The sequence below is a fragment of the Chrysochloris asiatica genome, unplaced genomic scaffold (genome assembly GCF_000296735.1).
Source record: "Chrysochloris asiatica unplaced genomic scaffold, ChrAsi1.0 scaffold00039, whole genome shotgun sequence".
NCBI classification, from domain to species: domain Eukaryota; kingdom Metazoa; phylum Chordata; class Mammalia; order Afrosoricida; family Chrysochloridae; genus Chrysochloris; species Chrysochloris asiatica.
The window spans coordinates 19,468,076-19,483,941 of NW_006408557.1; the positions used below are offsets into that span (position 1 = coordinate 19,468,076).

At 41.0% G+C, this 15,866-nt stretch overlaps 1 pseudogene; it reads left to right on the top strand.

Annotated features, from left to right (window-relative positions):
* Window positions 1-8,204: 8,204 nt before the first annotated feature.
* Window positions 8,205-15,866, top strand: part of LOC102822808 — a 26,292-nt pseudogene continuing 18,630 nt past the window's right edge.

Here is a 15,866-nt window from a genome sequence, read left to right on the forward strand (position 1 = left end):
TTTCTGGGATAGACCCTTTGGGTGGTTGATGATGCATGGAGGGGATTGGAACCATGGTAATGAGATGATATACGATGGAATGAATGTAAAACTAAAGTTCCCCCATGTAAACTATCATATAATTCACAATAAAACATTAAAAAAAAAATCCTATGACGCACAAACTCATGTGACTCAAACTCAATTCTATAGCAACTCTGTGTGTGTGTGTGTGACACCGTGGATACAATATTGCCAGACTGGTGGTGGTGGTGTGCTATGGAGTTGGTTCTGATTCATAGTGACCCTGTATAGGGTTTCTGAGGCTGTAAATCTTTACAGGAACAGAAAGTCTCATCTTTCTCCTGAGAAGAGTCTGGTTGATTTGAGTCTCTGATCTTGCTGTTAGCAGCTCAGCTGGTAACTCATGACTACCCGGGATCCTTATGGCCATACGAATTGATTGAGAAAAGAAAGAAAGAAAAGCCTGCAGAAAAAAATAAAAACCTATGGAGAAGTTCTAGTTGACATGCATGGGGTCATAGTTCCTTATTTATAACATCACACATGGAGTTATATTTTGTTTACTGTTTATTGACCAGTTGCCATTGAGTCAGAATCAACTCAATGGTGATTAGTCAGGCAAACAAGTTGCTGTTGTTGTTGGTTAATTGCTGTTGAGTCAGTTCTGACACATAGCGACCCTGTATAGGGCTTATGAGGGAGGAATGACTGGTGAACTTGGACTGCAGTCCAATGCAAGACCTAAATGTAGTTGGTGAAAAGTGTGAGGACAATAAAGGGTGTGTGTGAGAGTGAACAACTGTGCAGTGCTCCTTGAGACATGGCACTTGGGGAAGCCTCTCTGAGGAGGTGACATGGACCTGGGGTGTGACACCAAGGAGTCAGTCATGTGACATTCTGAAGGCCATGTGCTCTGGGACAGACTGGAATGTGTTTGGAATACTTGATGTACTGAAAGGAGGCCAGTGTGGAGAGACCAGGACAATGATCAGTGATGAATTTGGATTTGAATCTAAAGAAAATGGAAAACCATGGAAGTCTTTACTTAGGCAGGACAATGATGGGATTCAATTTGTACTTTAAATAATTCCACTGGCTGTTGAATGAAGCTTGAACAGTGGGAAGCAGGAGTGGGACCCAGGGAGCCCCCGAGAAGCTGATGACAGACAGCCTGACTCAGGGCGTTGCTAATGCGATAAAGGAGATAAGAAGTGGATGGATGCAGGGGACATTTTGGAGGCTGAATTGATAGATTTTGCTTATGAATCAATTAAACTTAGGTCATTAAAGAAAACGCCTCTACTTAGTAAGAACAAACACTTAATTCTAAAAGTGGCAAAAATGTTAATTTCTCAAAACTCGTATATGCTGGGGAAGCAGTGTGTGAGCAACTACAGAAGGAAATGATTGTTTTCCTCCTCTCTGCACAATTGTAATTTTCTTCTAAAGCAGTTAGAACTCAGTTATATTTATCTTGTTAAAATAAACATGTGTTTGTGGTTTAAGAAAGAAAGAAACCCACCCAAATTCCTAGGCTTAGAGAATTAAAAAAAAAAAAAATCAGCATTCCTTTTATTTACAAGGATGTTTTTGTCTCTCCTGGTGGAAATTGGGAACAATTTACCACCTACAGACTTGAGTGGTTTCTGCTTCATTTGCCTTATGTAAATAAAGTCAAGAATGATTCAGATTCCTGGAGTGCTAGATCATTAATTTGACAAATTATCACAATTAATCACTACTTTATAATATATTGTACATGAATTTAAAACTGCAACCAACATTTCTTTGTGACTTGTGATAACTATGCATTATGTTGTTGTTAAGTGTTGTCAAGTTTGTTCCAGCCCACAGTAACCCTGAACAGGGTTTCCGAGGAGTGGCTGGTGAGCTTGAACCGCTGACCTTGTGGCTCAAACTGACTTCGCAGTCCAGCGCATTAATCCACAGTGCCATGTATTATAGTTCTGGGAAATAAAACAGCTTATTGTGTGGTCTTATATGACAAAATTGTATCATAGTTCATTGATATTGATCAACATAAGGGTGTTCTAGGAAGAACATCACTGTGTGATGCATGTAAGGTGGGTTCCTCCACTTTTCTGAACCACCAGCATCCAAGACAGCTATGAGTCTCACAGTTCCCAGGGGAAAAGAGTGCCTAGTAGATCAGGCAAGGAACCATGGTAGCACAGTGGTTAAGCACTGAGCTGTTAACCAAAAGAGAGGAGGTTCGAACCCACTAACCACTCTGCTGGAGAAAGATATGGCAGTCTTTTGATAAAGATTATCATACAGGGTCACTATGAGTCAGAATCCACTGATTAGCACACAATTATAGTGTATCAGGTACTTTACATATTCAAAAAAGGAGTCCCTGAACAGTGTTTGATTATTAGACCAAAAGTTGACAGTTCAAACCCACTGAGAGGCACCTTGGAAAACAAGCCCAGTGAATTGCTTCTAGAAAATAACCAGTGAAATCACTATGGAGAAAGTCTACTCTGACACATGTGGGGATTCCAAGAGTCAGAGCTGACTTCCCGGCAAGTAACAACACAGATTCAAGATCGATGCAGCCTCTGGAGAAATGCATCTCCAGAGAGACTCCTAAAGGTCTTTGGAGGACTTGCATCCATCCACAATCCAACATCACTCCTGAGAATGGAAACTGGTTGTGAGTGGTTACATTTACATTGATAAATGTATTGCAGAAGTGGTCTTTGTAACCATTTCCATTACCAGCAACTGTGGCGCTGTCCTGAGCCATAACCCAAATATGGTTTGCAAATTCCTTTGGCCAGCATGGCAAGCTTAGTGTTACCACTGGAAAAGTTATGGGGAATTATCATTTGTTCGGTGTTCTGCCCAAGAAAGTATGATTTTAAAAAGTAATATATGTTGAGATGGCATATGTTTTGTTACATATACTTCTACCATAATAATAAAACAAAAAAGGAATAATATACTGGCAGAAGTAAATTTGTATAAAATGTCACTGTCCTCCTAAACCAAGAGACACCATTGTGGTCTACAGTAGGAATCAGAAAGGTCTATTCTTAGGTCAACCAGACAAAGAAATATAATGTGAGTCACATATATAATTTAAGGTTTTCTAGAAGCCACATTTTTAAAAGAAAAAAAAAAAAAAGAAGTAAACTTAATTTTTAAAATATAGTTTATTTAGTCCAATACTGTATATTTTTAAAAAAATATTATCAGGAAAACAGTGCAGTAGTTTCTCAAAAAGTCTAATATAAAATTCACTACAAAAGGATTGAAAACAGAAACCCAAACAGTGATACTTGCACATCAATGTTCATTGAAGTATTATTCACAATGGCCAAAAATGTGGAAACAATCCAAGTGTCTATCAAGATGGATGGCTAAACAAGATGTGATCTATCTATGTTGCTGTTCCTGTTAAGTGCTGTTGAGTCGGTTCCAACTCACAGTTAACCTGTACAGGGTTTCTGAGGAGCAGCTGGTGGGTTTGAAACCCCGACCCTGTGGTTTACAGTCCAATGCTTATCCTACAATGGAATATTATTCAATCATAAAAAGAAATGAAGTTCTGATATATTTGATAACATAATGATCCTTAAAAACATGATGCTGAGTGAAAGTCGGTTACAAAAGCACAAATATTATGATTCCACTTAAATGAAATATCTAGAACAGGCAAAGGCATAGAGATAAAAGTTTATTGGTAGTTACCAGGAGGAATAACGGCCATCAAAATGTAGTAACCCTGTAAGGCAGAGTAAAACTACTCCATAGGGTTGTCGAGGTTGTAAATCTTTATGGGAGCAGCCTGCCTCATCTTTCCCCTGCAGAGTGTCTGGTAAGTTTGAACCACTGACCTTTCAGGTAGCAGTCCAACACTTACCGCACTGCACCAGGAGGGCTCCTATCAGGGGGATAAAACAAACACTGAGTTGATTCTGACTCATAGTGACTCTATGTAGGGATTCCAAGATTATAAGTCTTTATATGAGCCCACAGCCTTGTCTTTCTACCTTAGAGTGGCTGGTGGGTTTGAACCACTAAGTCTTCACATTAGCAGCCCAATGCCTATCCACAGTGCCACTAGGACTCCTTACCAGGGGGAAGAGGAGAAGAAAATGAGAAGTTACTGCATCAAGGGTACTAAGTTAAGGGCAAGGACACAATTTGGAGACAGTGGGAAGCATCACAATGTGGTGAACATAATGTTACTGCGCTGTATACATAAAGGTGGATGAAATGACAAATGCTGTGTTATACACTTGATACCACAAACATCTTTTAAATGATCATTTTGTTGTTGTTAAGTACCCTTGAGTCAGTTCCAACTCATAGTGACACTGTATAGGGTTTCTGAGGAACAGCTGATGGGTTTGAACTGCTAACCTCGTCATTTGCAGTTCAGCGCTGATCCTACAATGCCACATTATCATTTTAACATGTACTAAATATAAAAATTGTTAACAAGATGTTTTACTTTTTCTTGGGGGTGGTGGTGATAGTAAATCTTCCAAACCTAAGTGCATTTTACACTTAGAGCACATCTCAATTAGGATTCACCCAACTCACGCATAGCATGTTTTGGCGCTGCAGGATAATGCCCTGGACCACAAGGTCAGTTTGAACTGCAAGGTTGGCTGTTCAAACCCACCAGCCACTCCTTGGAAACACTATACAGGGTGGCTATGAGTCTGAACCGACTCGAAAGCACAACAACAACAACAACAACAACATTGCAGTTGTTGTTAAGTGCTGTCAAGTCGGCTCAGACTCATAACCACCCTGTATAGTGTTTCCAAGGAGCGGCTGGTGGGTTTGAACAGCGAACCTTGTGACTAGCTGTCGAGTGCTTATCGTACAGAGCTTACTGCAATAGACAGCACAAATACAGAATGTTTCCATCACGCAGCACAGCAGAGTTGAGTCTGTGTCCCTCAGTACTTGGCTCAGTGCTTGCCTGGCATACAGTAGGAACCTGACACAAATTCAGTGAATGAAAACATTCCCAGAGTGCCGTGTTGTATATGCACTGGAAAATGACAGCGTAGGATGTGGTTTCTGCTCTAGGAGCTCATAGTTGAGTTAAGAAGCAAAGATTGGACGTACAGAATTACATTCCAAAGTAAGACGTTTTTAGGGAGTGACAAAGATACTTAGAGCCATGGAAAAATTGCTATGACTGAATGAATAATAATGAAAAAAAGCAGATAGTAAAATATGTAAAATATCAAACAATTAAAAAAAAAAAAAGAATATATGTGAGGACATCAGGAAGTACTGATAATAGGGTTCCAGTTCATACCTGCACAGGTTTAATCTAAACAAAACATGCCTTAAACATGTCTCTGCGATCAGTGAATGGCTACAGACAAGTTCTCTCAGTAAAACCCTTGTCTTAATCTTGCTCGGGTATCTTCATAGCAATAAGGTCCAAATGAAACAGTGACTTTTGGGTGGATCTGTGGGACCAGTGAAATTCAAGGCAGAGAGATCAGCTCAGAAAATTATAGTGACTGTTTTGGGGGACTGTGTGGCGCTGTGGGCTAAAACACTGAACCACAAGGTCGGTTTGAACCACAAGGTCGGCGGTTCAAACTCACCAGCTGCTCCTTGGAAACCCTATGCAAGGTTTCTATGAGTTGGGACTGACTCGACGGCACTTAACAACAACAACAAAAGAGTTTCTTGAAGGACAGAGGATGATCATGGGGGCCCATTAGGAAGTTTTCAGAAAATGGAAAACTGCATTGGTGAAGAAAAGACCAGGAAAGTTAGGCTTAGGAATTTTTTCCCATCGTGACAATGCACCAGCATGTTCTTCAAGGATAGCAAGGGCTACACAGAATTACTTTGGGAAATCTTACTCCATCTACCCTACAGGCCTGATCTTGCCCCTCTATACTTCTTTTTGTCCCCCAAACTAAAGAACATTTAGAAGAAACACAATGTAAGTCTCTCGAGGATACCAAAACTGCCATTTTGACATGGTGTAAATGGAAGAGCGTAGCCTTCTTCAGGGGAGGGTTAGAGAGCAGTCTATAGACCTAGATGGAGAATATGTCAAGAAACAATATTGTTGTTGTTGTTGTTGTTGTTGTTGTTGTTAAGTGCCATCAAGGCAGTTTCAACTATATTGACCCTCTATAGGGTTTCCAAGAAGTGGCTGGTGAATTTGAACTGTGAACCTTGTGACTCAAATTGACATTACAGTTGAGTGCCTATTCTACAGCACCACACCAAGACTCCTGAGAAAACACAGCTTCACATTTTAATATTTTTGTTTAATCAATGTTCTCATGATTTTGTAGCAATATTTCTTTTACTTGTATGTGTAAGCATGTTAGTAGAGTCATAGAAAAAGCACCCTGTTTATAATAATAATTGTGTATCAGGATAATGAATTGAGTTTTGAAGAACAGGGAGGATTTGGGAAAAGTCAAGAATGTTCCAAAGAAGAACTGGCTTCTATAGGGGGTCTGAGAAAGTTAATGATGTTAAACCCCATGAAAAACAATTCACACCCATTTGGCTGACCTAGCTTGGATGGCTAGCAGACCAGAACTTGACCAGATGAAGATAAAGATATTTAACACTGTGAGCAAGTGTAAATTGTTACAATTGGATGAACTGGACCTTTGTTTATGGATGCAATTGCTCAAAATTTCAACCAGAATGGAAGGATTCTTCATATCAAGGAACAAAGCTTGTTTTTTCAGTACACTGGGTTGATAAGGACGGACAATCTAGGCACTGGCTATCAAAAATGGGGCTATAAAGGCACAAAGTGGCTGGCTTACAAGCTCTCATGAGTATCCTTAGTTTCAGAACGAGGGAGTAAGGTAGAATCCCCACTGAATAGTTGTCTTCTTCTTCAGATGGAGCTGATGATGATGGGAGATGGGGTATGATGCTGATAGGATTTTTTTTTTTTGGATAAGATTTTATGATTAAATTGTGAGTAACTGTTAGCAGGATTGTGATGGTCAGGACTGTAATTGTAGAAGATATGTAATGAAAAGGGGGGGAGTAGTTCATCTTTTATTTCAGAAATCGATGATCCTAAGACCATCAGGAAGGAAGAGCATGAGTGGAGCATGAGATCCTACAGAGATGGTGGCAGAGGTGATGGCATGGAGAGACAGAGCAGCTGTGGGCTCTAGGCAGGAGGCTGGCTTGCAGAATATGCCCATAGGACATTTAAATGAATATATATATATATATTTGTTTTATATGTGTACATTTTGCTTTGCTCATTTGTGAACTATAAGATGTAAAAGAGAAGCCACAGGGAGGAAGTAGGATAACTGTTGTTGCAGGGAGGGGTTTGTAATCATTGAGATGAAACAAAGCGTATAATTTGTTGAATGTAAAGTTGATGATCTTGTCTGTTAACCTTCACTAAATTTACAATAAAAAGTTTAAAAAGAAAAACAGTTCATGACTCAAAAAAGTGTTATTTTATACCATTTAGAAAGGAAAGATTATTAAACCAAAAGCCTAGGGTGTGGCTGCTACTGTCCCTGAGTACTAGATCTTTCTCTGAGTTTCCTAATAGCCAAAGTAGAAATGGAAACTTGTACATTCTCACCATAGTTTCCTAGAAAGCACAGACATTTGTCAACAAAAACAAATATGTTTGGGCTACTAAATTCAGATGAAGAGTCATGGTATGTCTCTGTAGGGAAAGCACTGGGCTGCTAACCACAAGATGTCATTGTTGTTGTTAAGTGCAATTCAGTTGGTACTGACCCATAGCAACCCTGTATAGCGTTTCTGAGGAGTAGCTGGTGAGCTTGAACGTCCAACCTTGTGGTTCAAATTGACTTTGCAATCTAGCACATTAACCCATACTACAAAGAGCTCAAACCCACCAGCTGCTTTTGGAAACCCTATATAGGGTTGTTATGAGTTGGAACCAACTTGATGGCATACAATAACAACAAATTCAGAAGGCATTGTGGTGGCTCCGTTGGATAAGCACTGGAATGCTAAATGCCAGATTGTCAATTTGAATCCACCAAATGCTCTAAGACAGAAAGATGAAGTTTTCTGCACCTGTAAAGATTTACAGCTACAGAAACCTTAAATGGGGTCCCTCTGAGTCAGAACTGACTCAACAACTCTTGACAACAACAAACAAATTCAGAAGAGAGTTTATTCTGTGGATCCTCATATAAAGATCACTGAAAGGCACAATGGTCAATTTCTCCAACTATGACTTGACAGCAGAGGCTACAGTATGTTGGCTAGTGGTTCCTACACCCGACTTCTCATGGATTGTTCTGGGAAACTAAAAAAAAAACAGTAATCCCCACCACTGAAAATTATGATTCAGTAAGTCAGCAGTGGGGCCCAGGAAGCTGCATTTTTATACAGCTGCACAGATGGTACTGATGTTCACGCAGGTTTGGGAAGCATGGGAGAAGATGACATAGAGGTTTACATGGGCCAGAGTCTCTGCAGAGTGGGACCTCCAAATGCATAGCAACAGTGACTTGAAATGACAGAATCCTGCCACTCTGAGGACCAGCAATGTCAGCATCATCCAGGAGACTGTCTGCTGCAGAGGAGAGCGATGGACACTAAGTGACTCCTGAAGGTACGTTTGTGCACCTGGATCTGCCTTCTGACCCCAGGATTTTTCACTTCATGTGTAAATAAATTCCCAATTTTGCCTAACTTGTTTTGAGTTGGGTTTCTGACACTGGCATCCAAAGAATCCTTACCAGTTCTTGCATATACCTGAGCCACACTCGGGATCCAATGAACCTGAGTTTCTGGGGATGTGGGTCTGGAGTTAGAATTTCTAAAAAATCTGCACAAGATTCTTACTCAGACTCAAATTGGAGACCCACCAATGTAGTGAAATGGGGGCAAAATTTGGTGGGCAGTATTTTCAGGATTCGATCCTGATTCTGCCACCAACTGACTTTATGACCTTGGGCAAGTCACTTCTCCTCTCTGAGTCTCATTTCCTTCCTTGTAAAATAGAAGGTCCTTTTTTTTTTGGTCAATTGTTAGAAACATTTATTTGTTAAACAAACAAAACAACAACAACCAAATATCCCACCAAAACTCCCAGCAGTCCTAGCAATTTCAGAAGATGAGTTCCAGTGTTGAGTCTAGATCTCACAGAGTAGAATGAAAAACTGCTTGCCACTACATGGCCATTCTAAAGGGAAAGGACAGGTTACAGGCAAGTAGGGAGAAGGGTTCCACTTCTAAGAAAAGCAAGTTGTACAGGACCAAGAGGGTACCAATGTACTCCTTACCTAAGGTTGCTCAGAGGCTGAGAATATAACGAACAGAATGAAAAGCTATGGAGACTAGTATCACTGTAAGTAAATGTTTGCTGAAGGGAATTCAAAGTGGTTGCAGAACATCGACAGAGAACTGTCCAAAATTCAGGCTGGATTTAGAAGAAGATGTGGAATGAAGGATATCACTGCAGGTGTCGGGTGGATCTTGGCTGAAAGCAGAAAATACCAGAAAGATGTTTACCTGTGCTTTATTGACTCTATAAAGGCATTATGTAGATCATAACAAACTATGGATAACATTGGGAAGAATGGGAATTCCAGAGCACTTAATATACTCATGTGCACAGAACAGGAGGCAGTTGTTCAAACAGAACAAGGTGATAGTCAATGGTGTTAAACTGGCAAAGGTATGTGTCAGAATTGTATTTTTTTCACCATACTTTGTATTTTTTTTTAACCATACTTTTTCAGTTAGTATGTTGAGCAAACAATCTGAGAAACTGGACTATATGAAGAAGAATGCGGCATCAGGATTAGAGGAAGGAAGACTCATTAACAACCTGTGATACAAAGATGACATAACAACCTTAGTTGATGAAAGCAAAGAGGACTTGAAGCACTTACTGATAAAGATCAAAGACTATTGTAACCTTTAGTATGGATTACACCTGCACATAAAGAAAACAAAAATCCTCACAACTGGACCAATAAGCAACATCACAAAAATTCAGAAAATATTGAAGTTGTCAAGGATTTCACTTTATTTGTATCCACAATCAACACTCATAGAAGCAACAGTCAAGAAATCAAAAGGATGTATTGGACTGGGCAAATATCTGCTGTAAAAGACCTCTTTAAAGTGTTCAAAAGCAAAGAAGTCATTTTGAGGACTAAGATGCAGCTGATCCAAGCCATGATATTTTCAATCAACTTTGTTATTGCTGTTGTTATGTGCCATGGAATCAGTTCCGACTCATAGCAACCCTGTACAGTGTTTCTGAGGCTATAAATCTTTATGGGAGCAGAAAGCCTCATCTTTCTCCTGCGGAACACCTGGTAGTTTCAAACTCCGACCGTGAGATTAGCAGCCCGATTTGTAACTACTACGCTAAATTTAGAGGCATGCAAAAGTTAGACAATTAATAAAGACGACCAAAAAAGAATTGATTCCTTTGAATTATAGAATTGGTAAAGAATATTGACCATGGACTACCAGAAGAATGAACAAAATCTATGTTGAAAGAAATACAGCCAGAATGCTCGTTAGAAGGGAGGATGGAGAGATTTCATCTCATATACTTTGGACATGTTATCAGGAAAAGATCAGTCTCTGGAGAAGGACATCATGCTTGCTGAAGTGAAAAGAAGAAGGGTCAGTGGAAAAGAGGAAGACCTTCAACGAATGGATCAACACAGTGGCCACAACAATGGGGTCAAACAGAGCAATGACTGGAAGATAGAACAGGGTCAGGCAGTGTGTCACCCTGTTGTACACAGGGTTGCTCTGAGCACAACTAACTCAATGGCACCCAACAACAACAAAATAGAAGACACAACAAAATTCTCAGGCTTGGTCTGTGTCTCTGTGTGATAAAGGATATGAAAGACTTTTAAAAGACATCGTGTACACATGTTTTTTTGTTTAATTTGGTCGAAACCAGATTTGGAGAGCAGAAGTGGCCTGCTTGGCCTCAGGCTAGCTCAGAATTGCTGATCTCTGCCAAAGACACTTTCTCAAGTCACTGTCAGTTCATGGTACCTGAGGCCTGCTCCTCGCCCCCTCAGTCTCAGTAGGTCCTAGGTGGGAGGGAAATGAGAAAGGTCAGCTTGCTTGCCTTGTCTGCTTCCCATAGTTATCCTACTGGCTGCAGAAGACTCAGATATTCTTCCTGTGCTTAGAGTCCAACTCATGGACAAGGGTGCAGCTGAATATTCCTTGGTGTGGTCAGAAGATCATTTTCTGGGAACTTCTAGTCTCAAGCAGAGGTCTGCAAGGGCCAGGGCTAAGGAGACCTGTATTTTGGTCCCGTCTCTGTCACAACTTGTAATGTTCTTTTAGATAAGTCCCAACAGCTCTCTGGGTGTCACTTTCCCTTGCATGAAGTGAGACATTAGATGGGAAGTTCTCTGAAGGGATAACTGAGGTGCTTTCCTGAGCAGTGTCTGTTCCCCCTTTTTTTCACCACAGCTCCAAAACTTCCCTTTGGGACCATTTCTCCTCCATGGGTTGGGGTAGATTTGATTCCAGTCCATGATAGCAGGGATGGGTCTGTGCCCAATTCTGACTAACAGAACCAGAGACGGGCATGTGACTCAATCCTGGCCAATGAGAATCAGCTGTGGGCTTTTGATTGGAACTACAGGGAGAAAGGCTTATGGGAGCAAGTAGAGCCAAGTGGAGAAATACAAGTTTCTGGATCTAGCCGTGCCTGAAGCTGTCAGGCCCATGGACTTTCCAATAACCTTCCTTTTCTGCTTGAGCCAGTCTGAGTTGTGTTTCTGCTCCTTATTCCAAAGAGTCCTTCAAAGTAAAATCTCTGCATCACTCCCAGATTGAAAATCATTGGAAGCATCTCATGCCTATCTCCTCAGGCTGCACAGATATTGCATAAAACTGCCTGGGTTCACATCTTGGCTCCTGCACTCACCGGTTCTAAGACCTCAAGTATGTTCTTAAAATTTTCTGTGCATCAGTTTACTCATGTATGAAGCGGATCTACTAGTAGTATTAACAGCATGAGGGACTCATATAAGAATTCAATGAGATAATGCTTAAGGAGTCCTGGTGTGGCACTGTGCGATAAGGCACTGGACTGCAAGATCACTTCGAACCAAAAGGTCAGCAGTTCAAACTCACCAGCCGCTTCTTGAAACCCTACACAGGGTCGCTATGAGTTGGAGCTGACTCACTGGCACTTAACAACAAATGCTTTAAAGGGTTTAGTTCAACATCTAACCCATAGTTGGTAGTTGATAACACACAACTGTGGTTAAGAATCACTGCCTATAGCCAATTCCTCCTTTGCAGAGATTGAGGAGGAAAGATTTCAATTCCCTCTACTTGGACAAAGGAGGGCTTGAGACCAAGGTGCCTTATCTCCAAGTTCTGTAACACAACTTGGTTTTATAGGTGCTGATACTTTCAAATCTCTCTCCAGTGTCTACATATCACCAATAGTGCATCATTCATATAAAGGCATTGTTGTTGTTGTAACGTGCCGTGGAGTGGGTTCCAACTCATAGCGACCCTGTACAGGGTTTCCGAGGCTGTAAATCTTTATGGGAGCAGAAAGCCTCATCTTTCTCCCATGGAACAGCTGGTAGTTTTGAACTGCTGACCTTGAGATTAGCAGTCTGATTCGTAACCATTACGCTACCAGAGCTCCTTTATAAAGGCGTTGTTGTCCATTAAAGGAAGGCTTCATCTACTCCACAAACTGTGGTAGAAAAGATCACATGAAGCCCTTCCTTCTCTCCTTGTGATACTTTCAGGGAGATTGAGATGTCCCTGCTTCTTCCAGTTGACTTCTCATCCTGCTTCCTGCTACCTGAAATCTCACCATTAGCACCCCACATCACCATTAGGTATTACACATCTTCTGTATGGGTCCACATATCCCTGTGATAAGCCTTATTCCTCTTCCATTTATCTCCTCATGTCATGGATTGAACTGTGTTCCCCCAAAATATCTGTTGTCTTGGCTGGGTTGTGATTCTCAGTGGTTTGTCAGTTACTTAATGATGGAATGTGGCAGTTATGTGATGTTCCCCATGATGTGATCTGATGTGATAAACCAATAAGAGGATTAAGGGTGGGCTGTAATACCCTTAATTCCATCCTAATCTTGATTTCATGTAAAGGAGCTTCCAGGGGGTGTCCCCTATAATTTCTATCTTGCAAGAGATGGAAAGAGAGAGAAGTGAGCAGAGAAAGAGACCTACTACTACCAAAATAGAAGAGCCACGAGTGGACTGCATCCTTTGACCTGGGGTCCCTACACTGTGAAGAGAAAGATTTGTGCCAAGACACATGGGAATCTCCAAGAAATACTGGACCTGCAGATGCTGAAAGGAAACAAAGACCTTTCTGCAGAGCTGACAGAAAGAGAAAGCCTTCCCCTAGTGCTGGCACGCCGAATCTGGGCTTCTAGCCTCCTAAACTGTGAAAGAATACATTTCTGTTTGTGAAAGCATCCATTGTGGTATTTCCAGAAGAGCAGCACTAGATAACTAAGAGAACTCCTGGTGTGACGCTGTAGGATGAGCACTGGACTGTGAACCAAATAGTCGGCACTTCAAACCTATCAGCTGCTCCTTAGAAGGCCTATAAAGGGTCGCTATGAGTCAGAACTGACTCGATGGCACTTAATAACAGCAACAGATTACCAAGGCATCTCATCCACTGCCTGATAGTTGTTGTTGTTTTGTTATGTGCCGTGGAGTCGGTTCCGACTCATAGCAACCCTGTACAGGGTTTCTGAGGCTGTAAATCTTTACAGGAGCAGAAAAGCTCATCTTTCTCCCGCGGAGCAGCTGGTAGTTTCAAACTGCTCTGGTAGCGTAGTGGAGCCTGATAGTAGAGGGTAACAAACCCAGGCTTCTTCACAAAACATGAATTCAAATCCCAGATCCATCCCTTCTTAGCTGTGAGGTTATATATATATATATGTTGTTGTTAAATGCTGTCGAGTCGGTTCCGACCCATAGCGACCCTGTACAGGGATTCCGAGGCTGTAAATCTTTATGGGAGCAGAAAGCCTCACCTTTCTCCCACGGAGTGGCTGGTAGTTTCGAACTGCTGACCTTAAGGTTCACAGCCCTATTCGTAACCACTACATTACCAGAGCGTGCGCTGTCTCTGTCTCTCTGTCTCTCTCTGTCTCTCTCTCTCTATATATATATGCATATATATAAAAAACCTCACAACTCCAGACCTCAGTTTCTTTTATTTATTTTTGAGTACTTTCTTATGAAGATTACCTTTCATCACCCAGGCAAACCATTACTAACTTTTCCTTGTTAGAAACTAAAACATTACAGATAAATCGAAAGTATCCTTGGATTACTCCTTTACAGAAGACTCTCATTGGCCCACCCCCAACCCCATACCCTCCCAGGCCTCTGCATTCACATACATATAAATGAAGCAAATATGCTGGCGCCTCGCCCATCACTCCAACCTTTGCCATTGTGAAATCGTCTGACTGGACTTCAAACTACCAGTATCTGCATCTTTTGGTATATGAGATTTCTCTGTGTATTGTTTATGGATACATTACATATACAAGGTGGGAGAAAGATGAGGCTTTCTGCTCCTGTAAATATTTGCAGCCTTGGAAACCCTGTGCAGAGTCATTATGAGTCTGAACCGCCTCTACGGTACATAACAACAACAACAACAACAACAACAAGGGACTCATGTTTCCGTGAAATTTTCTTTGAGTTTGGGGAACAAAAAGAAGTCTGAAGGCATAAGATCGGGGCTGTAGGGTGTATGGGATAAGGTTTTCAATGACATTCTCATAGAATAGCCCCTGCTATCCTCAAAAACACACACACACACAAAAACAGGTACATTGTCATGATGGAAAATAATTCATTGACACATTTCCTGTTCTGTTTCTCACCAACACAATTTTCAATGTTCTTAAAATTTCTTCCTAATAGTGTCCTTTACAAAAAGTTATCAAGACTATCCCTTAGGAATCTCTGTAACCTTCTGAGTTGATCTCTCTGCCTTGAATTTCACTGGCCCTGTAGATTCCTCAGAAGCCCCTGTTTTGATTGGACCTCTTGTTTTGAAGGCTCCCTAGCAAGACTGACAAGTATACTTCTGAGAGATCTTATCTGCAGTTATTCACTGACTGCAGAGACATGTTTAAGTTTGCACATGTACAAACTGTACCCTCATAAATGCAGTAAAAAGTTATAGAACTATGGACTGGAAGTCTTTCCTTGTATCGCGTTCCACTCAGGCTTTAGAATAACCTCTGGTGTGAAGGGTTGAGCAGTCTTTCTCAGGTAGCAGTCCTGGTGTGGAGCTGTGGGGTAATGCGCTGGATTGCAAAGTTGGTTTGATCCTCAAGGTCAGTAGTTCAAGCTCACCAGTCACTCCTTGAAAACCCTATACAGGGTTGCTATGGGTTGGAACCAACTTGATGGCACTTAACAACAACAACAATGAACTAGAAGGTCTGCAATTTATAACAGTGAGACTTGGGGAAGGAGAGAAACAAGATTGGGAGGGATATAGTGGAAGGGTCCCTTTAATGTAAATTTTATGTTAAAATAACTGAAATAAGCATGAAAAAATGCTAGAATCTGTTAATTTGGGGTAGTGGTTTCCTGATTTAGTATATTTGCCTCTTAACTTTTTTTTTTCTTAATGTTTTATTGTGAATTATGTGATAGTTTACATGGGAGAACATTAGTTTTACATTCATCCTATAGTATATAATTTCATTGCTATGGTTACAACTCTCTCCATGCATCATCAATCATCCAAAGGGTATAAACTACAAGCATGTCCCCCAGTCATCAGCACACACCCCCTCTCCCTCTCTGTGTCTAAAGTCCCCAACAGCTTCATCTCTCCAC